The 22,852-nt window shown below is 38.3% G+C and overlaps 1 long non-coding RNA gene across 1 annotated transcript; it reads right to left on the reverse strand.

Moving 5' to 3' along the window:
- Nucleotides 1–8,907: 8,907 nt before the first annotated feature.
- LOC137065478 (uncharacterized) lies at nt 8,908–22,061 on the reverse strand. Its single transcript, XR_010901650.1, has 5 exons — nt 21,932–22,061; nt 20,128–20,213; nt 19,783–19,853; nt 9,952–10,028; nt 8,908–9,368 (listed from the first exon to the last, which is right to left on the reverse strand). It is a non-coding gene; the product is annotated as an uncharacterized lncRNA (long non-coding RNA).
- Between the last annotated feature and the right edge of the window lie 791 nt (nt 22,062–22,852).

Here is a 22,852-nt window from a genome sequence, read left to right on the forward strand (position 1 = left end):
GCTTAGAAATGCAGTTATTTTAATCCAAAGAGACAATCCATTTCTGATATCTAAATTCATTTAGGTTTATTAAAAAGCCTTTATTTAACTGGAGATTCCATTATAGAACATAAAATACGAAATATCCACTTAAATAAATGCTTTTTGTGTGCCCTGGACATTTTTTTATTGTAATTTTTTCCCTAACAAAAAAACACCTTTGAATCTCTCACTGAAGATCAAAACAACATGCCTCACCAAAAGGGCAAACCTATAGTCGCTTTCTAACAATACAAAGACCAAATCTACCCCTAAATGTCTATAGAAGACGAAGAAGTTTTTAGAAGTAGTTGTTAGTTTGGCACCTCACACGTTCACTAACCTGTGTGTGATCTTGTCACTCGACCTATTGATCTGCCCAGGGTTGTGACAACTCAAGGGGCTGTGAAATATGGCAAGATGTTTGTTTGGCTGTATTGCCCTAAAGCTCAGGGCTTGTGTGAGAGAAACACACCAGCAGCATTGGAGCTTGTTAATGCTCCAGTTCATCTTTGGCAGAGGCTGTGCAACTCTGGAGAGAGATGAGAAAAGAAAGTTTAGAGGGGTATACGGATGGGGAATGGCAAGCGGACTGACATTTCTTTTCTGTTTTTTCCCTCGTTCCGTCCAGTTTTTTGCCCGCAGAATACAAGGACAAAGTTCAGAAATTTAAGAGTTAGTTAAATATAGAGAAAGAAGTGAAAAACTTCAGCTCAACCAGCAAAAATCATAGACTTTGTCTGTGGTGTGACTGATTGCTGGCTGTTTAAATATGCTAGTCATCTTAAAGGGATAGTTCACAAAAAATATTAAATGTATGTATAATTTAGTGAATCTAATGTCGTTCCAAAATATTTGAATATGTATAGCTTAAAGACACCATATTTTATATATTTTTTTTTAATAAAAATGCATTATATTTCAAGCATATATAATATTATATTATATAAAAGAGATATGTTGAGATTATTTTATATATTTTACTCATTATTTTCCATATTGCATGGCTATGAGTGCGATATTGCATTTATACAACCATTGGACAGCACAAGTGTGTAAATAAATAAGAAACAAGAACAAAGTATCTTTAAAACCCTCTTTTGTGCGAAACTATGATTGACTAAATAGTACACTACCTGCCTCTCCATGATATACTTCGGGTCAATCTTATATTCATAATCACAAAATAAGTTTGAATGTCCGCTGAGGAAAAAAGCGATATCTTTGTCTTTGTCGTTTTAACGTTTTGACAGATTTCCCATGACAGCGCTAGTAAATGCATTTGTAGGTTGCATCTTATTGTTTACAACCTTGTTTCAGGCCCTTTCAATATAAAAGTCTTTGCTACTTACGCACTCATAAGCCCCTTTCACACTGCGATTCCGGGAAATACACGGATAATGCGACCCGGCATTTGTTCCCGGGTCGCTAGATTTGGTCCATTCACACTGCCAGCGAAATACCATAATATGTGTGCTTTCACACACAACGCTTAACGGTCCCGGGTCGAGTTGACACGTAACATCCTGATGTGACGTATATTGGCGAGCGATCTCAGCTTCAGCGCGGATAGTAAGGAGCTCCGTGGTCTCGACTTGTGTCCAGTTTGCGCACATTTCTGCTTGTTTAATTTTAGTTTCTTTTCTATACGAACACTCTCTGCGTTTAAAACACCGACTAGCTCTTCTGGCACTGCAGAGTTGTGTTATTGAAGAAGCAAGCTCTAGGAGTTGCACGATAACTACGTACACGTTGCGGCATTAGTTTCGGCTTTTGTTCACACAGCGCTCGTCCCGGGTCGAATACCGCAATATTACTAGGTCCCCGACCCGGGTCGAATTCGGTAATCAATCCCGGGACGTGGTTGCTTTCACACAGAAGGCGACCCGGCAATGTTCCGGGAATATTGGGGGTCCGACGTGTAGTGTGAAAGGGGCTATAGAGACCGTCTTTGTTGCCATCTAATGACGCAATAAGGTACCTTTCACTGAAGTCGAAATCACAATCAAAAACGGATCCTTTTATCAACACCAAATACAGCTTATTATTTATATAAAATAATATTTAAATAAACAATATTAGCCATTAAAAAAGTATAAGAAGTATGTACAATAGATAAAACAAGCTAAAGCGGCGCTAGTTGTAAAGGATTTCAGTTAAATAAAAATATAGTTATGAAACATAACTTTGCCATTAGTCAAATCAATTTGCTCTGGAACAAGTAATAGATTATTAAGACCAAAGATTGCCGTTTGGCATTTGATATACTCAATATAAATTATACCAAGTGTTTAAACACCATCTTACATAATAGCAAATGGCAAATTCCTGAAGTACTGGAATGAAGCTGTTTTCTGCGGGTACATAAGCTCTGAACGGCCGCTGGCGGACTGGAGCTCACATCTACGAAAACATCTAAATAAATTGTCAAACAGGTGCTATGTTTATATACCAGTCGCATATTTGAGGTCTAAATAGCTACATTCCTGTCTGAAAAAGTCTTAAAACTACATCTTGTGAAACAACAACAGTAGTATTTGCAAAATTATGGTGTTTGCTCATCTGCTATGACACTTGCTGTGAGAAAAATGCTGCATGCAGAGCGATACAAATGGTGAAACGGCTCCTGTGGTGATACTGATAGAATATTGCTTGGTTGGAAAAGGCTCTCAGCCAATCAGAATCGAGAACCAGAACAAATTGTTGAATATATTGTGTGTGTGTGTGTGTGTGTGTGTATATATCGGTGATTAAGCCAGATGGCAATTTAATGTCTACTTAAGGAAATGGTTGAGGTTGCCAGGAAGCTCTCTTTTAAGTGCTGAAAAAGTTCCATGACAGTTCTGATATCCAACGAGGTCATTGAGTGCATCGGCAGTCAGCACACATCATATGATGTTTCTGTTTATCCCAAGACATCGCAGTGAATTGTAAAGCTGCAACACTGATGGAAAATTAGTTTTGGCCACATGTGGCACAGAGAAATGCTGTTTAAAAGCTCAGGTGTGAAACACCTCTCATGTATATGTTAATCACATGCTGTGTCAGCAGACTTTAAGACAGCTGGAGACCAGGGCAGGAGTGGACCTGCAGAGCTAAAAGGCACTCAGTGCTTTTCAAGTCGAAGTCTTTTAGTCAGTTCTCGGCATTATGAATAACACATTATAAGGCTGTGGTGCTTGTTTTCATGTTGAAGCACTACTGTAATCCCAAATGATGCAGACCCAGGAGAAGTTTCTGCCTATGACTGACAGCTGTCTGAAAAGTGCTAAAAAAGCTTTTAATTCTGTATACACTAAGCGCCTCATAATTCGTTTAAAATATGAAGTAAAGTCACAATTAAGATATAGTGGCAAATGTGAGATAAAGAGCCACAGTTGGGAGAAATTGGGAAAAAATTTCACAATGTGAAATACAATCACAATTGTGAGAAATAGTCGTAAATTTGAGACGCAATTGGAAGAAATAGTCTCAAATGAGATATACAGTTCAGTCACAATTTTATAAATAGTCACAAATGTGGTAGAAATAGTTGCAATTTGGCAGATGTGAGATGTAACAATGTAATTGTAAGAAAAGTAGCAAGTGTGAGATACAGTAACAATTGGTATAAATAGTTGCAAATAGTTGTGAGATATAGTCACAATTCTAAGAATTAGTCGCAAATTACAAATAGAAACAATTGTGAGAAATGGTCACAACCTAGAGATATAGTTGTAATTTGTCAGAAATAGTCGTGAGATGTAAATGTAAATTTTGCAATTGGTAGAAATAGTCGCAAATATAATATAGAAATTCACAATTGTGAGAAATAGTCAAATGTTAGATATATTCACAAATGTGAGAAATAATTGTAAATGTGAGATACAGTCAGAATTGTGAGAGATAGTCCCAAATATGAGATATAAACTTGCTATTAGTAGAACTAGTCGCAAATCTAAGATATACATTTGCAATTGTGAGAATTAGTGGCAAATATGTAGCCTGACAAGCTGTCACGGTTCATGGATTCCCTGTCGCACTCTTGGGTGCGTGTTGAATGTAGGTGAGGGCGGAGCCTGGGATTGGCTCATCACGCACCTGTGGCTGATCACCTGCACCAGCTGCAACTCATCACCTTCACCCTATTTAGTCTCTCTGTTTCTCTCTTGTCTTTGTCAGAGCGTTGTTGGATGTTTCCCCTTGTGTCTCCGTGTTGGTTATCGTTTCCCCCTTCCGTGAAACGCTGGATCCCTTCCCGGATTACCTCTACCGATCTCCCGAGTCACAGCTGCTCACAGCCTTGCCCGTGTCACCAACAGAGCCTCTCTTACTGCTCCGTCTTACCCGGACTTCTTCAGTGTTCTGAGTTTTGACTTCTGTGACACTATCTGTCTTATTAAACTGAGTTACTTGCAATTGAATCCTGCCTCTGTGAATCCGTTACAGAACGCTCTGACCAACCATGGATTCAGCGAGTATCAACGCCCTACTGACCAGCAGCAACGAGAGACTGGACCAGCAGGAGGCGAACTTAACTGCCACAGGACAGGCAGTACACACTTTGGTGGCACGGGTGGCCGAGCTGACCCAACAGATGCAACAACTCGTCGGTCCCACTGTGCCCGACCCACCGCCGACCCCCCACACACCATCCGCATCGCGGCAACCGGAACCACGTCTGCCTACCCCTGAGAGTTATGCCGGTGAGAGCAATTATTGCAGAGCCTTCCTTACCAAGTGTTCCTTGTTTTTCGCTCTTCAACCGCAGACTTTCAACACGGAGAGATCCAAGGTGGCATTCGTCCTCACCCTGCTCTCCGGACGAGCCGCACTTTGGGGAACGGCGGTGTGGGAAAATCAACATCCTTGCAGCTCCTCGTTCCAGACGCTGGCGGCAGAGATGAGAAGGGTGTTTGACCGAGCGGTAACCGGAAGAGAAGCGGCACGTCAACTCGCAGAGCTCCGTCAAGGTAACCGCTCGGTCTCGGATTATTCCATCGAGTTCCGCACCCTGGCCGCCGAGTGCAAGTGGAACGAGGAGGCACAGTGGGACATGTTCCTGCATGGGCTGGCTGACCGCATCCAGAAAGAGATTTTCATGATCGACCTTCCGGAGAAGATTGACGGACTGATCGAACTGGCGTTGAGGGTGGACGCTCGTCTGAGTCGGCTGAGATCCAGGATGGAGTTTCAGCACAAGAGTGTCGAATGCCCTCAGGCCAACGCTGCGGATGCGGTCAGCTACACCTTCGACCCGGAGCCCATGCAGGTGGGTCGAGCTCGGCTCTCCCGGGAGGAGAGAGCGAGACGGAGATCCCGTGGTCTTTGCCTCTACTGCGGCGGGACCGGACACCTGCTAGACTCCTGCCCGGTAAGAGGACCACGCCCGGCGGTAAGGAGAAGGCTACTGTCGGGCGGGATCTCCGTGGAAAAGACCTCATCCTCCACTCTCCTTCCGGTGAGATTGCTGTGGGCAGCCCAGGAATTTTCCAGCCCAGCACTCCTCGACTCGGGAGCGGAGGGTAACTTTCTTGACTCTGCCCTTGCACACAAACTCAAAATACCCACCATTGCACTTAAGAACACCATCTCTGTCAACGCACTCAACGGACAAGTTCTCCCTGACATTTCATTCACCACTGAACCACTTACACTGATCACGTCTGGCAACCACACTGAACTCATTTCATTTTTTATCCTGGACTCCCCTTTGGCTCCCATTGTCCTCGGTCACCCTTGGCTGGAGTTACATAACCCAAGGGTTGACTGGGGACAAAACTCTGTGTCTGCGTGGAGTGATAAGTGTTATGAGTCTTGTTTGGTGTCTGCTTGTTCGTCTGTGTCTCGTTCTGTTTTTCAGAGTGAGACGGTGAATCTATCTAACGTGCCTCCGGAGTACCTCGACCTGAAGGAAGTGTTCAGTAAGTCCCGAGCTGCTTCTCTTCCTCCGCATCGTCCCTATGACTGTGCTATAGATTTACTCCCAGGTAAGTCTCCGCCTAAGGGCAAACTATACTCTCTTTCTATTCCAGAGAGGGAGGCCATGGAGAAATATATTTCTGATTCTCTAGCCTCCAAATTCATCCGCCCTTCCTCTTCTCCAGCGGGGGCGGGGTTCTTCTTCGTGGGGAAGAAGGATGGTTCTCTGCGACCTTGCATTGATTACCGAGGGCTGAATAACATCACGGTAAAGAATACCTATCCTTTGCCGTTGATGTCTTCAGCTTTCGAGAGGTTACAGGGAGCATACAGGGATACAGTATCCAAAATCAAGCCTGTTTTTCACTCCCACCTTAATCCGCCAGTCCCGGTTCCCCCACCGCCGCGACTCGTAGATGGGGAACCAACGTATTCGGTTAATCGCATTCTGGATTCTAGACGGAGGGGACGCGGTTTCCAGTACTTGGTGGACTGGGAAGGTTACGGTCCGGAGGAGAGAAGTTGGGTTCCTGCTAGGGACATTCTGGATCACTCCCTTATTGATGATTACAATCAACAGGTAAGGTCGGCTGGGAGCGTCAGGGGACGCTCCTAGGGGGAGGGGTACTGTCACGGTTCATGGATTCCCTGTCTCACTCTTGGGTGCGTGTTGAATGTAGGTGAGGGCGGAGCCTGGGATTGGCTCATCACGCACCTGTGGCTGATCACCTGCACCAGCTGCAACTCATCACCTTCACCCTATTTAGTCTCTCTGTTTCTCTCTTGTCTTTGTCAGAGCGTTGTTGGATGTTTCCCCTTGTGTCTCCGTGTTGGTTATCGTTTCCCCCTTCCGTGAAACGCTGGATCCCTTCCCGGATTACCTCTACCGATCTCCCGAGTCACAGCTGCTCACAGCCTTGCCCGTGTCACCAACAGAGCCTCTCTCACTGCTCCGTCTTACCCGGACTTCTTCAGTGTTCTGAGTTTTGACTTCTGTGACACTATCTGTCTTATTAAACTGAGTTACTTGCAATTGAATCCTGCCTCTGTGAATCCGTTACACAAGCCAGACCCACATTAAGATGTTTGGTCTGGAAACTCACCATAGACAGGGCTCAATCCGAGGGGCGGGATAAACGGTTGTCTTTCAAACTCCCTCTGCACACGATAGGATAGCGCTACACCAACCAGAGCAACGAAGGTGAAACAGAGCTAGTAGATAGATTAAACATTCACCGTATCCGGTCGGCTAAACTCCGAACACATCTTCCCTTTTTAAGGGAAGCTCTTTGTTCTTTTCTCAGAGAAAAGCTTAACTCCAAGTCTTCCAGAGTCACGGTCAAAGCTGATTCGAAAGACCGACGTTCTCCAGTTACTGTGTTTACTAGAAGAACGAAAACACAACTCAGCCGTCGTCATTATGGCCCCGCCCACCGACTCTATACACGATGTGATTGGCCCGGCAAGAGTTAGGCGATTACAGCTCAGAAGGGTATTGAGAGTTGCTAGACGACACTCGCGGGCAGATTAGATTTGCTGCCGATAGGGTGCATCTAGATTTCTAGGCTAGCAAATATTTGATATAAACTTGCAATTAAAGTCACAAATGTGATATATAAATTAAAAAAGAAATAGATGCAAATGAGAAATATTCTGTAGTATTAATTGTGAGAAAGTCTCGCAAATGTAAGATATAAATTCACAATTGTGAAATAGTTGCAAATGAGATTTACACTCATAATTAGTAGAAATAGTTGCAAATGTGAAATATAAATTCACAATATAGAGAAATGGTTGCAAATCAGAGAAATAGTCGCAAATGAGACGTATAGTCATAATTTTGAAATAGTTGCAAATGTAAGATATAAATTCACAATTGTGCGAAATAATTACAAATGAGAGACAAACTGTACACTGTAAAAAATTATTTAGAAAAAAAAGTTACCTGGTTGCCTTAAAATTTTGAGTTCATTGAAATTGAAATTTTGAGTTAACACAATGAACATTTTTTGAGATTCGACAACCTTTATTAAAATAGTATTAAAATATTTTGTAAGCATATTGGGTAATTGTGTGTGTTTTATTTCTGATGATGCAGTGAAACATGCCAAATTGTGCTATTTTCATGATTTATCAAATTTTTTATGTGGTTCAGATACAAAATTATTTTGAGTTTCTATTTATTAAACAAATTTCCTTCATTGTATCAACTCAAATTTTTAATTTCAATAAACTCAACATTTTAAGGCAACCAGGTTCCTTACTTTTTTAAGTTAAACCAATAAAAAACAACCACATTTTTTTACAGTGTAGTTGTAATTGTGAAAAAATCGCAAATGTAAGATATAAACCCGCAATTGAAAAATAGTCGCAAATGTAATATAGAAACACGCAATTAGTAGATATAGTCCCAAATGTGAAATGTAAATTCGAAATTGTGAGAAAGCCAAAAATATGATATATAAACTCGCAATTATAGAAATAGTCGCAAATGTGAAATATACATTTGCTATTGTGAGAAAGTCAAAAATATAATATATATACTTGCAGTTAGAAATAGTCACAAATGGGAGATTAATTAGCTACTGTGAGAAATAATTCCAAATGAGAGACAAACAAGTCGTAACGTTGCAAATGTATTTATAAACTCACAATTGAGAAATAGTCACAAGCAAGAGCTATAAAAGTGCACTTTTGAGTTTCATTTTTTAAAATAAATCTAAATTATGAGAGCCACATTTATGACAAATACATTTGCAGTCGTGAATAAATATTACTTTAAAAAAAAGCATGATCTCAATCATGATTTTATTTATTTTGAAGCAGAAACATGCTTCCATCTTTCTATGAGATAAGACAAAAATCTAAATATCTAACCAGCTCACATCGTCTACTACTTAATGTTACTCTGCAAGATAGGAACATAATCAGGCTTTTATTGGCTTTAAAGTTTTCACTGCCTGCACTTGATGAGCACAGGGGTGGTTATGTCTACATACAACATTGTGCTTGGCCCCCAAAGTGGCAAGGACCATTATGCAGGCAAGCGCAGTGGCCTCTTGTCCTAAAGTGATAAATGTTCAAATCACTGGCGGCTAATGTACTGTGCTGGGGACTTTTTTCTCTTAGTAGCATTCTAATTGACTTAGAGGCAAGTGATGCAAAGGAAGTCCATATGCCCATTTCCCCTGAAACACCCTCCATCCTCAAACCTGCCCTTGATAATTAGTTGCTGTGGCTGTGAAGAACGACCATGAGGTCTGCGTTTTCTCTTACCTCAGTTGGCATATCATGTAGTTGATGGTTTCAGACTTTCATTGAAGCTGATTTACAAGGTGTTTGTACATTCTGTCTTGAAATTTAAAGTCTGGCTCTACTCCTTTGATAAAGCCTCCATCTGGGAAATGGCACAGATGCTCGGACAACTGGAACACATTTGAACACAGAACCTGGAGACAATATTATTAAATAAAATTACCAGAAGAGTCTCATCTCATATTGTAATGACTTCTTCTTCTTGACCTTCCAAAGTCTTTTAAGTCTTTCACAGTCACAGTAGCATTTCCTTTTGACAGGATTCACGGCTTATTGTATTTAAATGGGTCATATAGTGACATTTTTGTACAAGTTAATATGATTCTTTTGTGTCTAAATGAAAAATTTGCAATATACTTTAAAGTCCCAGTGAACAGGAAGTAGCGATTGAGTGAGGAAGTAGCGATTACAGTAATACAAGTTTTGTCAATTTTTAATTCCCTTCAGTCTATTTAACTCATTTTTTATTGTTGTCACGTATATTTTGTGTAATACTTTTTATTTATAAAATGAGCATCTGAACTGGACCACGGAGCATTGGAAGAAGGTGGCCTGGTCTGATGAATCACTTTTTCTTTTACAACATGTGGATGGTCCAGTGCACTATGATTGTGGTGCACTATGGCAGTGTGATGCTTTGGGCAATGTTCTGCTGGGAAACTTTGGGTTCTGCCATTCATGTGGATATTACTTTGACACATACCACCTGTGACCTACCTGAGCCGACCCGTACACCCTTTCATGGAAACAGTATTTCCTGGTGCCTGTGGCCTCTTTCCGCAGGATAATGTGCCCTGTCACAAAGCAAAAATGGTACAGGAATGGTTTAAGAAGCACAACAAAGGGTTTGAGGTGTTGAATTGGCCACCAAATTCCCCAGATCTCAATCCAATGGAGCATCTGTGGGATGTGCTGAACAAACAAGTCCATTCCATGGAGGCCCCACCTTGCAAATTACAGGACTTAAAGGATCTACTGTAAAACATTTTGGTGTCAAATACAACAGCACACATTCAGGGGTCTAGCCTCGATGGGTCAGGGCTGTTTTGGTAGAAAAAGGAGGACCAAAACAATATTAGAAACCATAATGTTATGCTTGATTGGTGTATATGCATTATAAGCATGTGTGTGTATATATATATATATATATATATATATATATATATATATATATATATATATATATATATATATATATATATATATATATATATATATATAATGTTAGATGTGACTAATGGATTTGACTCAATTTGACTTTTTGCTGAACTTTTTTTAATCTCTTTGAAAAACAATACGCCAATAATGTTTACTCTGAAACTATTTTCACCCAGAAATTCTGTGTCCAAGCACGAAATGCTAAATATTATTGTCAAAAGTATTCCAATAATATTTTATTCTTTAATCCTCAAATCTTGTTTTATTTACAAATTTGAAAAAAATAAAAAAATTAATTTACAGTAAAATGTTTTGTTATTTTGTGCCCAATTGTCCCCAAAGAAGAAGAGAACTATGAAAAAGGAAAGTAGTTACCTTCCCTGTAAAAAAAAATGTATCAATAAGTTATTACAACATATGTTTTTACGCTGATTTAAAATCAAAATAAGCAAAACAACGTAAACATTCAAGTTGATTGCATTTTATTTAAATTCAAGCCATTGTAACATTTTTTTTTTTTTTTTTGGACAGTGATGATGTAAGGGTGAACTTTTTACAGTTCAGGGTTTCTGTATCCATGCATGCTGCTTTTTATTAGTCAAAAACTTTCCCGCAGTTATTTTGCGAGGTACAAGATGGTCATAGATTTTGTTAACTGTGAATCATGGATGTATGAAAATAGCTTTTGGGAAAAGGTTAGTGCAATTTGTGTCACAGATGGTGGCATTTGCCCTGACAAACAACATTAAAATAGAAAAAATAGAAGCATTATTTCCTCTTCTAGTGCGTCTGATGTCCTTGTAAAACCGCAGTACAAGCATGCAACCATGCATGGCATAAATGTGCAGTGACAGATAGGGTCAATGTCTGCTGTTTCTCATCCAAATCATTGTTTCAGACTGTCAACAACATGTACTGATGTCAAAGAATGACAAAACGAATGTGGTTCGACAATGATAAATTCATCTATTTTAGAAAAATAGTCTTTTACTTTACACTGTAGACTTTCTTTTGATTTATCATGCATGGATGGAGCCTTTAAAATAAATTTCTTATTAAAGTTTGTCTAAAAGTCATTTCAGTACACTGTCTGCACTCATGAAAAATGTCATGTGGAATTAATGTAGTTTTTAAACTATAAGCAGCTTTTAATTCAAAGCAAAGTTTACAACAAACCATTTTGAAGTAATTCTGACCCAGACCAAAAAGCATTTTAAATGATTGATCATCCAAAAATACAAACGTTTCTGTGACTGTATAAAAAGACCAAACAGAAACATGCTTTGTCTGAGAAACAGATTGAAATATAACTCATTCACTGCAAAACGTCCCCTCCGTGAGCTGTTAGACACTGCAACTGGATCTTTGATTCAGTGAGTTTGTAAATGAATCATCTGTGAAATGTGAAACTTTTATGAACTGAATCACTGATTCATCTGACTAAAAAGAATAATTCATGAATTAAACATGACTTCTTCTCTCATGAACTCAGTAAGTAATAAATCACATTTCACTGTTTTTCTCACTACTGGCTTATATAGTGCACAAGTCATAATGTATGAATCACTTTTATGGCGATTGATTTGAATCAGCATTGATTTAAATTGAGGTGAATAATGACACTAGTCCTTTCAGAGCTGCTTTACAGCTGAAATTGTATTTGTTTCATAATTTAAGAACTTTGCAGCATATTGTTATTTTATTGTTTATTACCGTGAAACAATCTGTATTGTATAAAGGGCTATACACTCTAAAAATTGCTGGGTTAAAAACAAACCAAGTTGGGTTGAAAATGGACAAACCCAGAAATTGGGTTGTTTGAATGGGTCCATTTACTAGGGTTCAAACAACCCAATTGGGTTTGTCCATTTCCAACTCAACTTGGGTTGTTTTTAACCCAGCATTTTTTAGAGCGTAAGTAATTTTGACTTAAGGGATAGTTAAGTAAGAATCTCATGATTTACTCACCCTCAAGTCATCCTATAACTTCACTCTAAAAAATGCTGGGTTAAAAACAATCCAAGTTGGGTTGAAAATGGACAAACCCAGAAATTGGGTTGGTTGAACCCAGTCTAGACCCATTCAAACAACCCAATTTCTTTCCAATTTGTTTTTGTCCATTTTCAACCCAACTTGGGTTGTTTTTAACCCAGCATTTTTAAGAGAGTTCTTTCAAATGAACGCAATCTGAGTTAAAAAAAAATTAGAATTGCTCTTCCAAGCTTTATAATGGGAGTGAATGGCGTAAAGAATAGCTTCTTGATTTTGAAGTACAAAAAAGTGCATCCATACATCATAAAAGTAATCCATATGACTCCAGGGGGTTAATAATGACCTTCTGAAGCAAAGCAATATCTTTTGTAAGAAAAATACCCATATTTAAAACTTTATAAACTAAAATAACTAGCTTCCGGCTGATGGCCTACGCAAGTTGACTTGCGGCAGAAGAGTAATGTATGATTTAGCTCCTCTTCTCATATCCAAATCCTCCCACATTTCTCTGTAAAAATTCTCATTTTAGGCTTTTGCGTTCATCAATGCGTCATGTGTCAGGTCAGAGGTCACACTTTTGTTGTAAATCGTCTGTGGGAAGCTAGTTATTTTAGTTTATAAAGTTTTAAATATTGATATTTTTGATACACAAACGCATCTCTTCGCTTCAGAGGGCCTTTATTAACCCCCTGGAGTCGTATGGATTACTTTTATGTTGGAAGGATGCACTTTTCCTGGGCTTCAATATCTCAACACCAATTCACTGCCATTATAAAGCTGAGAAGAACAAGAACATTTTTAATATAACTCTGATTCATTTGAGAGAGAGAAAAAAGTCATATACACCGTGGCTTGTGGGTAAGTAAATCATACACTGTAAAAAATAAAAACGGAAAATGTATTGGTCATTTTCTGCCAGTATCCAGTAATTTTTTACGGAAATTTCCATTAAACCTTAAAACACAAACTAATGCAATGTGTAATTTAAAATACGGTAAAACGCCTGTCAAAAACTAACACGGATTTCTTCATATTTATACAGTACATTGTGCCCTATTTTTACAGACTTTTTTTTTTTTTTTTTTACAGTGTAGGGTAATTTTCATTTTTGGGTGAACTATCCCTTTCACTTCCATTACATGCAATAGAGTGGCCAGGATATCCCACGGAAGAAATAAAGTCAAACGACTTTGGAACGACATGAGAGCAAACTATTCTTTAAACATGAAACAACAAAAGGGTGCGAGGAAACTACCGTAACAAGCCTATAAAAAGTTTAATACCACACTTCCCTGCCAAAGTTATTTTTTGTTATTTGCGAGAGTGCTTTTTATGGCGCTACCAAAACATCTTTAAAAAGCTGCAAGCAATTTGAAGGCCCCATAAATCCAGTTTAATTGTCTTTAAATGGGCTGTAAATCCAAGCCTCTTTTGTTGATTTCTGATGTACAGAACAAATCGAGTCCAAATGATGTCATAGCGAACGACGCAAGATTTCGCCTTCCTGTTTTTTAATTGGAGCTTAATGTACTCATGCCATCACTGAGGAAATTCCCTTTTGATGCACCATGTGTTAGAATAATGAGCTCTGGATGTAATTTAAACATTGTAATATGGCTTTAAAAGCTAATAAATATTGTTGCCTCCAGAAAGCTGATTGTAAGAAAGGATGCAGCAGCTACCAAGCATTTAAAGGAACCAAAAAAAGGGTTCTGAAACACAAAGTGCACCTAAAATTGATGGTAAAAGTGAGAGAAGAGAAAAAGGGGACGCAAGCATGCTCTTTCCACTGTCAGAATACCTCATGAAACAATGCATCATCAAATAATGCGTTTATGCGCGAGACCACCTGTAATCTGAAATCCCAGTGGCGCTTTTGTGCGTATTCTAATCTACCCGTTTTGTGCTCTCAATTTGTCCGACAGCGCCGGCCTTGTCCAAACCACTGTAATTACCTCTCTTATCTGAAAAGAGAGGGCTTAGGCCATTTCCTTCTGCTAAAACAGCCACTTTGTATGTCACGTTACAAAAAAAACAGGGTCTGCACACGGCTTTTGGTATTGTGTTCAGAAAAATTTAATATTCTGAATGAAACTAGAAGCGGTGCCCCCGTTCGCTTCGGTTTGTGTTTGTGACTCCAAGCAGCAGAATACAATCAAAGTCCATTATAACTGGAACAGCAAATCGTATCTCTTGAATTTAAATGTGCTGTGGAGAGGAAATATGACTCAAATAATCTTTTATTAATTCTAACTAACTGCATAAGACTGTGCAAGTAAGACAAGAACAAAACTATTTTTACCAGATATATTAAGAGTGGTTAGTTTAACTGAGTATTAGTCATAATTTTGCTTAGTAATAATACCGTAAGCTTTTACTAAAGCTAAGTTTTTTTTTCTACACAATCAGCTAGTCTGGGAATCAATACGGAGTTTGATTCGATGCCGAATGTTTTTGGTGCATTTGTATATATGAAGTCCATTTTGCTTACATATGAAGCAAATTCCCTCTCTAATTTTCTTTCTAAACCATTATTCAAAATAACCAACTCATGAAAGTTTCAGGAATCGTGCGGCACTGGTGACCTGTCCGTATTTGTTTTACTATAAAGAGTAAAGGAGCCATTGGTTTGTGAATCAGACTGCACCGGAGACACTGCATGCATTAAATTCACAACAAAGAACCCGCTCATAAGAATCATTTCTCTACTAAGAATTTTATTCACAGCCACTGAGAGTAAGAGTCAAGATTGTATTTGTATAATTATAAAATTGTATAGGGTCAACCCGAGGTATGTAACAAACCACTGTAACCACTGTTTTCTGCACACCAATAATTTAATCTTTGATGAGTAAATAAGTGCAATTCATCTTTATTCCACAAGGTGGCACTGTCTGATACCCAATGATAAATTGACATTTCACTCACAGTTTCCGCAGGCAGAAAAAAATAGAATAGAAAGGATAATCAGCAAAACTTGGGGGCTCATCCAATATAAATGCAAACGATCATTTGAATATACTCCAGGGTTTCTACTGATACAAAGCCATAATCGCTGAAGTAACCCTTTAATATAAGATGTTGAAAATTATCGTTTTGAGAATCTGTTTAGATTTTGAATATAATGACAGTGATGATAGTATAAAACATTTGCCCAAACTGAACCCTTCCAAACACCAAAAGGTAACAAAATATGCTTTATATTATTCTTCTGTGATTGTTACGCCCGTTTCACACATACTCCGTCTGCAATGCGTGTGCGGTGCGTGTTGCGTGTGCGTTGCAGGAGCCCCACACCCTGTAGTGCTTTCACATATGCTGTGTTTGCAGTCCGCAACTGATCCACTGTTGCATACCACAAACACAGCAGTTATTCATTATTTTTTATTTAAAATCCAAAAGTTTTTACTGAACATGCCTCGTCAGAATTCAAATTCTCTTTGTTTACTCTTTAATAGAAGTCAAGTTACGTAGCCTACTACATTTAAACAACATTTTATTCAATTCATATATTCATATTTATATATTTTAGATTTAGCTCACAAAAGTGGCAAACATTTAAACATACAGTAGGTTGTAGCCTTAAATCACAAACATTTTAAATTAGAAACTTACAATAGTCTATTCAAAAACAGCCGACTCTCGTCTTTTATTTTGTTTTTACACCCTTTTAAAAGAAATCCTGCAGGTCAAAAAGAACTTTGCTTTTCACCTCCAAGAAAGTACGAGTGCTCTCCATTATGGCACATTTTTTTAACCTAAATGCCAGGTAAGGTGTCGTTTTGTTGTTTTACTTGAGAAAAAAAAAAACATTTGTTGACCTTGAAACCAGAGTATATCTTAAATGATATACATCTGTGGTGAAATTACTAGATTTTCGCGTCAGTACATGTTTATTTTAATGCGAACAATGTTCTATCACTTTAATGCAGCAACGCAACACAGCAAAAAATAGACTCGGTACGAAAACGATCCGTGCACTGCTGCACACGCAACGCACCTGGAACGGACTGACGGACAGCATCCGCGTGCAGTGTGAAATCTGTCATCCGTTAACATGGGTACTGAAAAAAATACGCACCGCACACGCACTGCAGACGGAGTATGTGTGAAACAGGCGTTACTCTAAAATCAGAATAGTTTTATAGTATTGCAACAGGTAGAGGTCCATCCATGTTACAAACCCGATTCCAAAAAAAGTTACACTGTACAAATTGTAAATAAAAAAGGAATGCAATAATTTACAAATCTCATAAACTTATATTTTATTTACAATAGAATATAGATAACATATCAAATGTTGAAAGTGAGACATTTTGAAATGTCATGCCAAATATTGGCTCATTTTGGATTTCATGAGAGCTACACATTCCAAAAAAGTTGAGACAGGTAGCAATAAGTGGCCGGAAAAGTTAAATGTAAATATAAGGAACAGCTGGAGGACCAATTTGCAACTTATTAGGTAAATTGGCAACATGATTGGGTATAAAAAGAGCCTCTCAGAGTTGCAGTGTCTCTCAGAAGTCAAGATGGGCAGAGGATCACCAATTCCCCCAATGCTGCAGCAAAAAAGATTGGAGCAATATCAGAAAGGAGTTTCTAAGAAAAAACATTGCAAAGAGTTTAAAGTTATCATCATCTACAGTGCATAATATCATCCAAAGATTCAGAGAATCTGGAACAATCTCTGGGTCAAGGATCAAGGCCGGAAAAAACATACTGGATGCCCGTGATCTTCAGGGCCCTTAGACGGCACTGCAGCAAATACAGGAATGCTACTGTAATGGAAATCACAACATGGGCTCAGGATACTTCCAGAAAAGATTGTCAGTGAACACAATCCACCGTGCCATTCACTATTGCCGGCTAAGACTCTATAGGTCAAAAAAGAAGCCATATCTAAACATGATCGAGAAATGCAGATGTTTTCTCTGGGCCAAGGCTCATTTAAAATGGACTGTGGCAAAGTGGAGAACTGTTCGGTGGTCAGACGAATCAAAATTTTAAGTTCTATTTGGAAAACTGGGACACCATGTTGGATTAAAGAGGACAAAGACACCCCAAGTTGTTATCAGCGCTCAGTTCAGAAGCCTGCATCTGTGATGGTATGGGGTTGCATGAGTGTGTGGCTCGGGCAGCTTACACATCTGGAAAGGCACCATCAATGCTAAAAGGTATATCCAAGTTCTAGACCAACATATGCTCCCATCCAGGTGTCGTCTCTTTCAGGGAAGACCTTGCCAGACCACATACTGCATCAATTACAACATCATGGCTGCGCAGAAGGATGATCCAGGTACTGAAATGGCCAGCCTGCAGTCCAGATCTCAGACATTAACACCCATAGAAAACATTTGCCGCATCATAAAGAGGAAGATGCGACAAAGACCTAAGACAGTTGAACAAACAAAAGCCTGTAATAGACAAGAATGGGACAACATTCCTATTCCTAAACTTGAGCACCTCGTCTCCTCAGTCCCCAGACGTTTGCAGACGGTTATAAAGAGAAGAGTGGAGGCCACACAATGGTAAACATGGCCTTGTCCCAATTATTTTTGAGATGTGTTGATGCCATAAAATTTAAAATCGACTTATTTTTTGCTTAAAATTATACACTTTCTCAGTTTAAACATTTGATATGTAATCTCTGTTGTATTCTGAATTAAAATATTGCAATTTGAAACTTCCACATCATTGCATTCTGTTTTTATTCACAATTTGAACAGTGCCCCAACTTTTTTAGAATCGGGTTTGTAGACATAGATCTGGCAATATGGGAAGACCCGATTATGTCATAATGACTGTCGAAACATTCATGCATTTAAGGGTTAAATTACGTATAAGGACAATAGTAATGCAGAATTATGGTTCCAAGGTCAAACCACTCATGGCCGCTTGGATATGACATCTTGAGTGGTTATAAAAATAAATAGCTTTCAAAAACCACAGCTTTTCAACTCCTATGTACACAGTAGTTCTACGGAGACCTTTTCCTGTCATAGTCTAGACTCTAGAGGACTCGAAGGTCATTAGAACAAAGCAAAAAGATGAAACTTAACTCAAAAATGTGGCTTGGGTGCAACTGCAAACGACAAGTGAAAAGGAAATTAAGGATCACACAGCAGCTTGTGAAGTACATTTTGGTGCAGCCTTGATGCTGGACACACTTCTAACATGCAACAAGGGCCAAAGCTTAAGTGTTTATTCCATCAGACATCAGAGTGGATATGGACACCACAACAGAAACACGGAGTACCAGCTGAATGGAGTTGCCAGATCTTTGCTCAATTTCACCCTTTGAAAAAAAGAGTAAGATATATATTATGTACTACATGCAGGGTTTGACATTAACAAATGCGGAAGGATTTCAGCAGCGGGATGTAACATTAACACTCATACTAGCCACTTTGGCGAATTTAATTTTATATATAAATATATACATTTTTTAATTCTAAATTTTGAATTCTGAAACGCTAAACTAATATAATACATATCAATACTGATATGCTTCCGATACTCATTTTCTGCAGAATAAAACACCATAATACCAGCTGCGCTTTCTCGCTCTCTCATCTCTCCGACAAAACACAAACCCGCCTCCACTCACTCATTTGTTCCGAATGAATATTATTGGTGTTACAAAGCTTGAATTTCGGCGTGGGAATGCGCGTATCGCACATCATTTTACTCATTCCCGCAGATTTTGTGCTCACACCCAAAGTGCGTGCTAAATTGACCAAAAATACTAAGTTTAGTTATTTTTAAATGCTTATTGTGCTTAAACAGTCAAATACACCGAAAATAATGTCAGAATAACTTTCACGGCAATTATTCATGCAAACACGTAACAGTATAACAGCTGCATATTATGCCTGCTGCCAGATTATGAGATACTATTAAAATATCCATATGGCAGTTCCCCATATATAAATAAATAAATTTATATATGGGGAATATATAAATATATTCCCCATATATAAATATGGGGAAATATATGTATGTATATATATAATATATATATATATATATACATATACATACATACATACATATATATATATATATATATGTATGTACACACACACATACACATGCATACACACACACAAACACACACACACAGTACACCAATCTAATATACACGTAGCACTTTATGTGATGTGTACTGTCAGATAGAGTCAGTTTGCAAGTATTTTGGCTCGTACATCATTTTTCTAAATGGTCTGCCATCTAATGGCAGTTCAGGGTGAGATGGAAAGATTCTTCAGAGAAATGAAGCGTCAAGGCAGTAATGTAAACGATGTATGGCATGTACAAATGGCACAGATTGTGTTGAGCAGATAAGTGCAAGGAAATCCACTGACAGCAGAAAATGCACATACTTTGAAGAGCACACACCTCCATTAGTAAATCTGATGAATTTTCATGCCAAGTTCCCTTGATTTTCAATAGATGTACTTAGCAGTGCCCTATGGAAAAGAAAAAAATATATATTATTTAGTGCCATTTTTATTTAGAGAGACATTTTGCTCAAATTGCCTTTGCAAATTTGATGAATTAACTACATTTTTAAAATGTCAACATGAAATATACCGTTCTTAAAACAAATTTTTAAATGTGCTTAGAAGATGTAAATGTTTTAGTGTTTTAACATTGTTTACTCAAAAAGCAAAACTAAAACATGCACACATACTTCATCACTTTAATCTAAACTCTGTAAGAGACAAAACAAAGCACCGGAACCTGAAGGAGCAGCATGATCCATCTCAATGAAGCATGGAATCTTGAAGAATCAGACAGAAAAAGACTGGCTGGAAGACCAATCAAACCTGCAAACCAAACAGACATGGTTAAATGTATATTGGATATCAGATGGAGAATAGACTTTTAATTAAATCTGGATTGTGGGCGCTGAGCAGATTCCCAGAGGCACCGCCTTTTCCCTAAAGACAAAAAAATGTATTCAAATGTATTATACTATTTAATTTGCAGCAGTATTGGGTTGGCTCAGCGTCGGAATGTTATATGATAATATGTCATTGAATCTTTTTCAAGAATGCCAACAGTCCTCGTTTGCCAAAAAATTTCCATGGCAACCAGAGACAGTATCCTGATTAAGCTTTTGTGCATAAATCGACCAAATAATGATGCTAAAAAATACTTTGTCATAATTGGACAGTTTTGCAGGCTCATCCAATATAAATGCAAATTCCATGGTGTTTGAGTGGGTATTAATTTGGTTGAATGAAACAAAATATGTCTTGCACTTCACAGCTGATGTATGCCAAATTGACACATGGCCTTTAATTTTTAACTGAGAAATATCTGTTCCCTGACCATCAGCAAGACAACTGTCACTTCCCACAAATACAAGGTAAACAATCTAACTTAAAATGAGCCAATAGCATGAATGAAAAGTAGCTAGTTTTACAGTAAACACATCAATTGTCTGGCTCCCTCTTTAAAATGGTGAATTTGGCCTGTTCCACCTCAGAGATTTTGACCTTCATGCCTGTCTCTATCAATAAAAATCATACAAGGGCATAATTTTGACAATCTTTTGTTTCAAGAAAAACTAACATTACCTGGACTTTCCACAGCATAATTGAAGACAAGTAAACAAATCAAAAAAGTACATTATTTTACAAACTTCTAACAATTTTTGCTTTAACTCCGCCATGTTATTGTAAGAAAAAATAAATAAAACAAATGGCTTTAATTTATAGGAAATTATAGTTACAAACCGACATTTGACCCCAAACTAGCTAGCCCTAACTGATAGCTTAATTTGGGTTACATTTTCCAACCCCATTACTAATACACACACACACACACACACACACACACACACACACACACACACACAAACACACACACACACACACACACACACACACACACACACACACACACACACACACACACACACAAAACACACACACACACACTGCTAAAACAGGAACCATTTAATAAGTAAGGGATAATGTACACCCAGCCGGTTGTTATCGCAGAATAAACCCCGACAGGTCTTGCATCACTCTGAAGGGGTTTATTCTGCGATAACAACCGGCTGGGTGTACATTATCCTGCTTATTACACAGCTACTATTCTCAAATAAATTAGACACAAAATGTTGTCTTGAGATTAAATATTTTATTAGCTCTTCCGCAAAGAAAAACAGTTTCAACCTGCTGAAAGGCGAGGCTTGATTTTACGGGTATGTCCCTCTTTGGCTAATGTACTTTCAAGATGGAGGAGCAACATGGCGACCGGCATTCGAACCCCTCACCCGTATGTATTTTCAATGGCATATAAACTTACGAGAATACTTTATTACTTGAAAGAAGTAAATATACATTAATGAGCACATATATTTTTGAAAGAACTAAGTGTTTTTAGCAAAGAATAAACTAAAAAAGTTACACAGTGTAGCTTTAAGCTTTTATCTATTGCTGAAGATTTGCCATATGCCCTTGCTAAATGTTGAAAATGAATGCTGAAAGGGTTAGTTCACCCAAAAATGAAACCAACCCTATGATTTACTCACCCTCAAGTTCTCATAGGTGTATATGACATTCTTCTTTCAGACAAATACAATCAGAGTTATATTTAAAAAGTAGTTGTAGTTGTGTTTGAAGTCCATAAAAACTGCAGCTGTCCATCAAGTCCACCATTTTCTGTGTAAGAAAAATATATATATATTAAAAACGTTATAAAGGAAACCTGCCTTGAAGTCTTCCATTGTAACCCACGGCTGTTTAAGCCACAAGATGGCACCAGCGTAAAGCATAGAAGTAGTACCGGTCAAGATAACTCGTAGTACCCGGATGAGTTGGTGTTATCTGGAAATAACATACCGCTGGAATGTGCGATTGACCAATCAGAATCAAGTATTTCACAGAGCCGTGTAATAAGTAAGAGATAATGTAAACCCAGCCGTTTGTTATCGCAGAATAAACCCAGACATCTTGCATCACTCTGAAGGGGTTTATTCTGCGATAAAAACCGGCTGGGTGTACATTATCCCGCTTATTACACGGCTACTAGTCTCAAATAAATAATTATTAGACACAAAATATTGTCTCGAGATTAAATATTTTATTAGCTCTTACGCAAAGCTTCCGCGAAGGAAAAAAGTTCCAACCTGTTTTAAGCCTTTATCTATTGCTGAAGATTTGCCATATGCCCTTGCTAAATGTTGAAAATGAATGCTGAAAGGGTTAGTTCACCCAAAAATGAAACCAAGCCTATGATTTACTCACCCTCAAGTTATCGTAGGTGTATATGACATTCTTCTTTGAGACAAATACAATCGGAGTTATATTTAAAAAGTCCAGGCTAACGTTAATCCAAGCAGTTGTTGTAGTTGTGTTTGAAGTCCATAAAAACTGCAGCTGTCCGTCAAATAACGTGCTCCACACGGCTCCGATGGGTTAATAGAGCCTTCTGATTCGAATCGATGCGTTTG

This window comes from Pseudorasbora parva, chromosome 25, assembly GCF_024679245.1.
Source record: "Pseudorasbora parva isolate DD20220531a chromosome 25, ASM2467924v1, whole genome shotgun sequence".
NCBI classification, from domain to species: Eukaryota; Metazoa; Chordata; class Actinopteri; order Cypriniformes; family Gobionidae; genus Pseudorasbora; species Pseudorasbora parva.